The sequence below is a fragment of the Galeopterus variegatus genome, unplaced genomic scaffold (genome assembly GCF_000696425.1).
Source record: "Galeopterus variegatus unplaced genomic scaffold, G_variegatus-3.0.2 Scaffold5089, whole genome shotgun sequence".
NCBI classification, from domain to species: Eukaryota; Metazoa; Chordata; class Mammalia; order Dermoptera; family Cynocephalidae; genus Galeopterus; species Galeopterus variegatus.
This window is the reverse complement of record NW_007731200.1, coordinates 34,971-46,176: the sequence shown is the minus strand read 5'-3', so window position 1 is coordinate 46,176 and position 11,206 is coordinate 34,971. Positions and strand designations below refer to the sequence as shown.

The 11,206-nt window shown below is 36.2% G+C and overlaps 1 pseudogene; it reads left to right on the top strand.

The window, feature by feature from the left end:
- The first annotated feature begins 1,798 nt into the window (after positions 1–1,798).
- On the top strand, positions 1,799–2,409 carry LOC103604335 (annotated as a pseudogene).
- The last annotated feature ends 8,797 nt before the right edge of the window (positions 2,410–11,206 follow it).

Sequence of the window (11,206 nt, the reverse complement as noted above, 5' to 3'; positions counted from 1 at the left end):
GGTAAAATGAACCAATTTTTTTATAATATCACACTTAAGATTTGTCTTCAATTAAACGTGAAAATGTAAAAAAATTAATGAGAAATTTTTTATCAGGTGTTGGAAAGATTACACATAAAGCTTTGCATTAAATCAAACCATATGTGAAAGCTCCAGGGAGATTAGAAGCAGAAATAAATTCGCACTCAACAGTTTGACTTATACCATCAACAGAAATGCGGAAATGGCAAAGGTTATGCCAGAAAAGATAGCAAATTATAAAGAAGCTAATTTTGTGTTACCTGGGTCAGTTGAAGCATCTTAATGGTATTAAATGAGAAGAGCACTCAAAAGTAATTACTTACTTACAGACTGGTTGGCTTCTCTCCCTTACATCCTCTCCCTGAAAAAAAAAAAAAAAAAAAAAAAACAGAACAAAACATGATGCCCAAAGTACATCTACCTAGTATTTCTAAGGATCAGAAGAAGATAAGCTTTTGTACTTAGGAATGTATGAGACATTTGAATTATATTTCATCATTTATTCAAATATTTGTTCCAAGACCAAAAACCAAATACCTTTTTGAAAGAGAAAATGATCATCATTTGCTAATAATTCTCTTTTACATTTCTAAACCAAGAGATAATCTACAGCTAATTGGTTTCCAACTGTTGCATCAGAGCATTGTGTCAAAAAATCTTTCATCAGAGTATTGTATCAAAAAATCATAGCTATATTGCCATGTGATTATAATTTGGAAAATAGCAAACATATTCAACAAAGGCATCCTGGGAGACCAAAGTCTAGGTCAAATCAGAAATAAAACAAGTTCGTTGAATGCTTATGTAGCAGGTTGAACCATATGAAATGGCTGATATGTGATCTACAAAAACACCAATTCTACATGGTTCACCCCAAGAGTAGTTGCATTTTATAAGTGTCGTGGCACTGTTTTTCACTTCAACATGAAAACATTATTAGTTATTTCTGTGTAATAAATTATCCCATCTTATTAGTCCACTTTGTGTTGCTATAACAGAATACCTGAGACTGGGTAATTTATAACAAACAGAACATTTTATTTTCTCACCAATCTGGAGCTTAGAAGTTCAAGATTAAGGTGCTAGCATTTGGCAAAGGAATCTCTTGCTGTGTCATGACATGGCAGAAGGGGGAGGGGCTTTAATAAAAGGGCTTTCAGGAGTGGGCATTAAACCCACAGATCAGGGTAGAGCCCTCATGCATTAATCACCTCTTAAATGCCCAAATCTAAATCACAATGGCAATTAAATTTCAGCACGAGTTAATGTTGAAGCCATAGCACTTCAAAATTTAGTGGCTTAAAAAAACAAACATTCATAATGTCACCATTTCTATGGGTCAGGAATTCAAATGTGGCTTAGCTGGGTGGTTCTAGTTCGGAGTTTCTGAAGAGGTTACAGTCAAGATTTGGGAAAGGGCTACAGTTATCTGAAGGCTTGGCTTGGGGCTGGAGGATGCACTTCCAAGAAGTTCACTCATGTGCCTGTCAAGTTAGTATCAGTTGTTGGCAAGAAGGCTTAATTCCTTATCACAGTGGCCTCTTTATAAGGCTGCTTACTGACCCCACAATATGGCTTAGCCAAGAGAAAATGATCCAAAAGAAAGAAAGTCATAGTGCATTTTCTGACCTATCACTTCTACCGTATTTTATACATTTGAAACAAGTCATTAAGTCTAGACCACAAACAAGAAGAGGAGAATTAGGTCCTGCCTTTTGAAAAGAGGAGTATCAAAAAACTTGTGGCTTCCTAAGCCAGTGCTCAGCAAGGAGAAGCCATGCTCAGCTCCAGTGCCAAAATTATGAATAGCCCAATGGCAAGAAGCCAAACAAGTTCGAATCCGGCATCTCCCAGGGTCTTCTGGAGCTGGTGGTGAACTTGAACCTCAAGGCTCAGCTGTGGGAGCTGAACATCACAGCAACCAAGGAAATTGAAGTTGTGGTGGTCAGAAAGCTATCATAATCTTTGTTACAGTTCCTCAATGGAAATCCTAACAGAAAATCCAAGTCTGGCTAGTTCGCAAATTGGAGAAAAAGTTCAGTGGGAAGTATGTTGTCTTTATCGCTCAGAGGAGAATTCTGCCTAAGCCAACTAGAAAAAGACACAAAAAACAAGCAAAAGCATCCTAGCAGCCCCACACTTAACAGCCGTGCATGATGGGATCCTTGAGGACTTGGCCTTCCCAAGTGAGATTGTGGGCAAGAGAATCAGCGTGAAACTGGATGGCATAAAGAGCATTCGGACCTAGCGCAGGAGAACGATATGGAACACAACGTTGAAACTTTTTCTAGTGTCTATAAGAAGCTCACGGGCAAGGATGTTAATTTTGAATTGCCAGAGTTTCAGCTGCAAACTGGAAAAAATGACCAAATATATTATTCACAGTAAAAAACAAAAACAAAAAACCCATTGTGGACTTTTTAAAAAACTACCACAATAGCAATGCGCATATATGTGATTGATGCTCATACAGTGTTTTCAAACAGAAATTCCTTTGGCCTAAGGCTTGACATGTATTTTTCCGTCCTGGTGCTGTCTTTCTCCACTTACCTCCTCTTAGTCCTTGAATCTTCCTGCAAAGACCTCAGTTTCTTTCTTCTATTTCTCAACATTTCTGCTGAGATGGAACATCTGAAAAGTAGTAGTCTCTATTATTTGTAGTTTCAGGGGCATATGAGACAATCATGACTGAATATTCCAGGTTAGAAAATAAATGATTTATTGGAGTGGGGCAAGTGTTTTATTCCTGCCCCATTTATTTTAAACCTCAGAATTACACATCTTGTAAAGAGCTTCCCCAACAATTTGCTAGGCGAGAATTGTTTTATCCTGGGTCAGAGTAATTGAGTTGTGGTTTCAGCTTAGTTGCTAACTAACTGTTAAGTGTTGGATAAGAAGCTCAATCTCACACCTCAGTGATCCTTATCTCTACAATGGGTTTGCCCCTACGGTAGTATTTAATAGTAAAAATATTATATAATTACGATTAATTGTGATGTGTGGAATTAAATGTACATACTATAGAATTTTTTGTTTCTATTCTTTTTGATGCATTTATACAAGGCAGTGACAAAATACCTCATGTCCCGCCATGTCCCTTTTTTTAATACTTGGACCTAGCCCAGAATATTTTCTACAAGAATGAATCATCACCTGTGTATCATTCGGTCAGAGTGACTATTGAAAAAGAAGATTGGCATGTACCAGAGACAGTCACAACTATTTTTTTGCTGTTCTTTGTGTCATCATGTTCAATGGGCAGACTATTGGAGCTTGTGTGCCTGGATTCTCAGAAGCTGCATACAGAACAAACAATGCTTTTAAACCTAAAGTTCCAATTGTAGATATTAACATAAACCAACTGTATTTTGCTTCTTTATAGATTTTACTCTTCCAGTATACATTTGTGAATATTTTTATAGTATTGAGGTCAGTGGTGCAGGAAATATATGTGATGATACTGACCATCTTATGATAGATTTCACTATCTAACCTGTGCCAAAGAAGACTTTTTAAGGTATTAATATTCTAATTTGTGATTTTCTTTCTGATCAGATTTACAGTGGGCTATCTAGAGATATAATTAATGGAAATGCCTTGTACTCATAAAAGATTAATTGGATAAGAAGATATATGGAAATTTTTACTAATGTCCAGGCGGTTCTGGAGACAAAAGCAAAGTCTGATCATAAACATATGTGCCAGATCACAGACAAATCTCATATCTCAAAAAAAAATTTAGCAAGGATTTAAGTCACATCAAGACGAACATATCTTAATCTGGGTTTGCCGGTGTGGCATATTTCTTGATTTATTTCTCTTTCCCTTTGCAGGGAGGAGAAAAAAGGCAAAGGTGAAATATGTATCATATCTGGTATACTATAATATTGGCCCTAATTTAAATCCTGGGTTTAGAATATAATAGTAACAAACAACAAATATCTGTTTAGTATTTACTCTTTGACAGGTGCCTACTTAGGGGATGTAGATACACAGATAAGTAAGAAACTGACCTGGTTCACAAGGAGCTTGAAGTCTAGAATCAAGAGATACTAATCAAAACAGCAATAAAGCAGTGAAAGAAGCCCCAAAGAAATTTGGGCAATCTTACCTCTGGTGATGATAACCACACACACAGACACACATGTACACAAACAGAAAACCAGAGGGGGAGAAAGTACTTTAAGTCTTTCTCCATCTGAGAAAGGAAACTGGAAACACTATGATTTATTATTTGTTTATGAATTCTATAGTAGTGCCATTATTAATATCTGGTATTTCTGATTCTTGCCTTTGGCTCTGCCAACTATCCCTAGGTCTCCTGAACTAAAATAGGAAAGAATTGGTACAACAGTTTGCTTGTCCTTAAGCAGCCTCCATTCTGCTCAGTTCTTCAAAGACATGCAGAATGGTTAAGTAGTCTTTTACCTTTTATACCTTGTCTTGTATACCCACAAACGTGCAGTCCCCCACACTCAACCTACTACATTTCTTCACATTTTGAGCTTCTCTCTCCTGATTAATTCTTTGCATTCCTTTAAAGCCAAAAAGAACTGAAGAAACATTATTAGCTGTGAGAGAATGAAAGTGACTGACATCACCCTTGTCAAAACTACCACCACCATACTCAGGCTTTAATTGTTTAAATTTTTTTTTTAATCAAGTACAGCATACATACACAAAAGCACACAAATCATAAGTGTAAAGTTCAATGGATTTTCACAAAGCAAACATACCAGTGTAACCACCATTGAGTCAGGAAGTAGAATTTCACCAGCACCCCCAATAACCTTCACAGTGCTATCCTCTAGTAACTAAGCCCCTTCCATATAGAAGCATAGAGTGGTTCTACACATTTTTGAGTTTTATATAAATGGCATCATGCAGCATGTACTCTTTTGTATCTGGCTTCTTTTGTACAATATTATGTTTAAATGATTTGTCAATGTTTTGTGTACAGCAGTGCTTCATTATTTCCCAGTGCTAAATGTTTTTTTCATTATATGAACATACCAAAAGATGTTTATCTATTCTAGTGTTAATGGGAAGTTTGGGACTATTATAAATAATAAAGCCAGGGACAGTGTAGTACATGGTTTTGGTGCTTCTCTGTTGCTTATACTATGTCTCTTGAGCAACTCTCTGTATTTCCCATTGGATTTGCCCTCTGTGTTCTAGTGTAGATATTTTCTATTGATCTATCTTCCAGCTCCATCATCTTCTCTTAAGCTTTGTCCTATCTATCATGCTAGCCATGAATCTTTTAGTTATTATATTTTTCAATTCAAAAATTTCCATATGACCCTTTTTTTATTTTCTGTTAAAATTCTCCACCTGGTCATCTATTTGCATAAAAATATTAATCACTGTTATTTTGAAATTTCATCTAACTGTAGTACTTGTGTCACATGTAGATAGGTTTGTATCATCTATCTTTTCTTCTAGTCTTATTTTTCTAATGTCCTTTTAAATTTCTTATTTGACCACTGGTTATTCAGCAGCATGTTGTTTAATTTTTGTGTATTTGTGAATTTTCTGGAATTCTTCCTGTTATTGATTTCTAGTTTTATGCCATTGTGGTCAGAAAAGATACTCAATATGATTTCAGTCTTCTAAATTTGTCAAGGTGTTTTTTGTGGCCTAAGATATGATTTATCCTGGAGAGTGCTCCATGTGTGCTTGGGAAGAATGTGTATTCTCTTGTAGGATGGAATGTTCTGTATATGTTGGCTAGGTCCCTTTGGTTTAAAGTGTACTTTCGGTTTTATGTTTCCATGTTGATTTTGTCTTTACGATCTTTCCTTTGCTGAAAATGGGGTATTGAAGTCCCCTACTATTATTGTCTTATAGTCTATCTCTTCCTTCCAAGCTATTAATATTTGCTCTATATATTTAGGTGTTCTAATGTTGGGCACATATATACTAACAATTGTTATATCCTGTTGATGAATTGACCACTTTATCATTACATAATGACCTTCTTTGCCTTATTTTAGTTATTTTGTTTTGGTTTTTGGTGGCTGGATAGTGTGGGGATTGAACCCTGGATCTTGGTGCTATCAGAACCATGCTCTAACCAACTGAGCTAACTGGCTAGCCTCATTTTATAGCTTTAGACTTAAAGTCCATTTTATCTGATATTAGCATAGCTTCACCTGCTATCTTTTGGTTTCCATTCACATGAAACGTGTTTTTCCATCTCTTCACTTTCAGCCTATGTGTGTCCTTAAAGGTGAAGTGAGTCTCTTATAGGCAGCATATAGTTGGGTCTTGGTCCTATTGTTAATAATATCCCTAAGAATTTTGTTTTCACCACCTGTCTTGTATATGAGAAGTTTTAGTGATAATTTAACCTATCCTCTAGCAGGTCAAAAAGAAGTATAATACCAAATCCAATCATATCTTGAACTAACTTGAGGCTAGTTTGCAGTCTTAGTAAGGTTCAGGCTACCTCTGCTTACCCTCATACTTGTGATGCATCCCTTCAGGGGTCCCATCCAGAGCCTTTAGTGTTTGCTAGGGCTGCTGTTCCTTGGAGGTTCTGAAATGAAATTTTGTTCTCCCTAGCCCTGTGGAATGCTGAAAACTCCACATTACTCTTTGGCCATGTTTGGTTTCTTTTCACACTCTTTCTGCTTGGATCCTTTGTATATTGTCATGTGTAGCTTAATCAAATGATCACTCAATAAGACAACAGGTCTTGAGTGCCAATCTCCCTTTTTTGAACCTCATTCACTACTGGAATCTTGGTCAGTCAATTCCTAGGTGTCTTGGCAGACCATAACTCTAATTTTTGTTTACCCTGTGAAATCACTGAAAGCTCTTTTGTGTTTTAAGACTCTTAGTAGCCCATCTACCCAGCTTAGTCACATCTTGGCATATGTCAATAATCACTAAATGCCCCAAGGGGGAAGTCAATAGGCAGAAAATTAAGCTCACCTCTATAAGCTTTTTTTTGCTCTAGACTCCTGCCCTTCAAGACCAGCTACTTCAGTAGTTCTCTCTTGCTTTCAAATTTATTGTTTAAAATTTTATGAAGATATTTTACTCTTAACTGAAAGTAGAAGTCCCAGGTTTGAATTTTTATTTCCTATTTTTAAAAGTAAATACTAAAATGGTAACAAGATAAGGCTGTTGCCAACATATAAGACAGCAAATCTGGAAGAAGTTGTCTTCATTATGGAGTTTCAGGGAAGTTGAGTAAAACAGGGTAGATGTTATTTCCCTGCCCACGACTGAAATAGATCAAAAGAGGCCAACAGTGCCAAAGCTAAACATTTAAGATAATGACCATTAGAGCACATTTAGATTTCATGTTTCACAAGTACCTACTTTTCACTATCAAAGGTAGAAATTTTCCTTATAGATCAGATGATGTACAGCACTTTTCACAAATATTCAATTAATGGTTTCTATTATACTTCAGAGATTTTCATCGGCGTGTGTGTGTTCTTTTAGGTTTGTATTCATGGTTGTCTAGAACACAAATAAACTCATATATTCACATGCATGTGCATACATAGTTATCCTAAAAAATCAGAAGTAAATCTGCTGGTTGACACTATTGGGGTTTGTGTAACTGTCAATTAGAGTAGTCAGGAAATTGATACAATGAATAGTTCTGATTGTAGAGCCTATGCTGTATGTAATAGATCTGACCCAGTCCAAGAAATGCTAGGGTAATTAAATTGAAAGCCAAAGATGCATCTTTACTAACCTAAACCTTCTCATTTCCCTCAGCTGTTATAGGAAATGAAGGTGAGGTCAGTTCCTTAGCTTTGAAATGTCAACATTTTTTTTTTATTTGCTGCACATTTAGTTTGTTTTCCAACTAAAATGCTAGCTTCAGGAGCTATGCTAGGTGTTTAGGGACATGTTTCAACTCACTCAAGCCAGTAACAATTCTACCTAAAGTCCTGTACTATGAATTATCGATTTCATCAAATCCGTCAAGGTGGAACTGCACTACTCAGCATGGAGCACCTACAAAAGTGTCTCTGTGTTTACTGCTGAAGTTCCAAATAAGATTTGAAAATTTACTCCAGAGAGGCACATTCTGAAAGAAGGAAAAATAATGAATATATGTTGAAAAGCTTTCTACGTTTCCTTAAAGTACATTTTATTATTATATAATTTCAAACTTACAAAAAATTTGCAAGAATAGTACAAGAAACTCTCTTCTAGACTTTACCAAGACTTATTAATTATTTACATTTTTCCCACTTGCTATGTTGTTATTCCTCCCTCTTCTCTCCCTCCCTCCCTTCTTTCTTCCTTCCATATTTTTGAGCCTTTGAGGGTTGTTAGAAACATTTTACATCTTTATCCCTAAATACTACAGTGTGTCTTTCCTAAAATCAAGGATATCCTCTTACCACTGAACAATTATCAAACTCAGGAAATTTGCATTGTTATAGTATTACCAAATTTACAGTTCATATTCAAATTTGCCAATTATTCTAATAATTAAGACATTAAGTAACGTCCTTTTTAGGTATTTCTCCCCTGTCTAGGATCTAATCTAGGATCAAGCACTGCATCTTGTTTTCATGTAACTTCAGGTTTTTATCGTAAAACCATTCTTTAACCTTTCTTTATCTTTCTTGTCTTGACATTTGAAAAGTACAAACCAGTTATTCTGAGGACTCCTCCTCAATTTGTATTTCTGACATAATATTTTTTAAATGCTTTTGTTTCCTTGGCTACTTTCTCTATACTCTGGTAGAATGTGTCTAGGAAGTGTATGTGTCTTGTTCACTTGCATTTCCCTGCCCTTAGGACTGTGACTTGGTACATCAAAGTTGCTCAATAATTGATTTTTGAACTGGCAAGTGCTTACATGTGACATGCACTTTGTGCTTATTACTTCATGTCCTTGCTACAACACTGAAGTCTACTTATCCTTAAACCCATGTTGCAGAATAAGGAAATGTAAGGTCAGAGTCTACTCATCACCAAAGTTACATGATACTAAATTGTAGTGCTAAGATTGAGAGCTGTCTCTGTCAGTCAAAAATCTCCTCTCTTCACGCTATGTTCACTCTCATTGAGTATAGATTTTTTCCATTTTCTGGGCACAGTGTTTCCTGATTTTAGTGTCAGCTTTGGAATTCATTATGTTGTCAATTTATTAAGTGATAACTGTAACTGAATGGAGTGAAATACACCTAAGTACTAAAATATTATTTTCATCTGTTAGTATGAAAACATGCATCTTCCTAAGTTCAGTAGCTTCTGAGGATGTTTCACAGTCTCATATTGCTAGTCTCTAAACATAGTGTGTAATAAGAATATAAATCACTATAATTTGAACATAAAACAAGGTATTGTTACTTCAAAATCTTTGAAATTGGAGCTCTTCCTCATTTTCTTTCTTCCTTTTTTTATTTTTAAAGAGCCAACTATGGAGCAAGTATTTAAGAAGGATTCTCCACAGCTTAGTTTGCTCCAGCTTTAATATCTAGAAAGTAAATGAACATGTTTAAGAATTTACAGACAAATCCTATTCAATCTTTTGGGAAGTTCTAGAACCATGGTGGTCATTTTGTTTTTTTGAACCAGGATAGCACTAATGAATAACAGATACTGCTCAGAGCAAGAGAGACTACTGTTTAACAAAGAGTAACCCAAAGAATAGTTCACAAAGCACTAGTTGTCAGAGATGACCTTGGAAAAAGTGTTTCCTGTTTAAATATTTAGGGAAATGTGTCATTGGACTAATGGTGACTCCAAGATGTTTTGCAACATTGGAATCAATTTAACTTTGTTTAATGAAACATTTCCCAAGTACATATCAATATTCCTTCATCAGGAAACACAATTTTAAAACCACAGAAATTATGAGAAAACATGCTAGGCAAAGAAGTTATAAGACTATAAAATACAGTGATCATTTGGTACCAAAAAATTCCTTTCCACAGAGAGTTGCGTGCCTCACCAGTTAACAACACTGGCCAGCAGGCAGCGTGCATATTGACCACATTTCCCTTCTAGGAGCTGAGTTGTTGCATTTCATCTGAAAGCAATCAGTACTTCCCCATCACATGTTCTTATAAAAGAGGTAAGGACCCCTATTTTTTCTACTCAGTATTTAAAATCCAGACCAAATGTCTTTTTGAACATCAAGTTGCTATTTCTGAACTGCCTACTTGACACTTCTACTCTGCCTTGCAGGGACCTCAAGCTTAACAATTCCAAAATTAAACTCATACAGACCTTTCTCCATAAATGCGCTCTCTGCAGTGACGCCCTCTTAGGGAGTAGTCCCACCATCCTCCCTGTGTGTAAATGGATAACCCCAAATTCCCCCCTACCCTTTTGTTCCCCACAGACCATTCATTCTCTCATCTATTGATCTTACCTCTGAAATCCCTATTTATCTATTTCTCTTTATATTTATCATCAGGATTCTTGTCAAATACATAATCATCTCTTTTTAGCCTTTCAAAAGTTTTCTTTCTGTTTTTACGTTGACTCCCTCTTATGGACCATTGTATAAGTCCATTTCTGTTGCCTATAGCAAAATAGCTAGAACTGGGTGATTTATAAAGAAAAATGAAATTTATTGCTTACAGTTTCTGAGGCTGGGAAATCCAAAGTCCATCTGGTGATGGCGACAGTGACCCAGGGGTCTCTTGTTGCAAAATTGTGGAAGCAGAGAGAGCAGAGAGAGGGAAAGACAGACTCTCCTTTTCTTTTAAAGCCCTCAGAACCACGCCCCTTACCATCATTTTTAATCCATTCACTACTGCACGGTCCTTCAATCTAATCACCTCTTCAAGGCTCCACCTTTCAATTAGTGTGATAGGATTTCTCATCCTCTTAACAGTCACAGTGGGGACCAAGTTTCTAATACATAAAGCTTGGGGGACACAATTCAAGCTTCAATGAGTTTTGGGGGGACATAATTCAATCCACTACAACCATAATCTGTTCTGCACACTTCAATGAGAAGGATCATTGAAAAACAAACATATGGTCATGTCTCACTCTCACTTGATGTTCTTCAATCCTATTGCTTTAAGGATTAAGACCCAATTCCCTATCCTATGCCATAAGACCCTGTCCTCTCCTCTCTTTGGGGTGAATTTTCTCCTTACTCTCTTCCCCTTAGTCACATCACTTGTCTTTCAATTTCTCATATGGTCCCCATTCCATCCACCATGCTGTCCTGCCAAATAGTGGA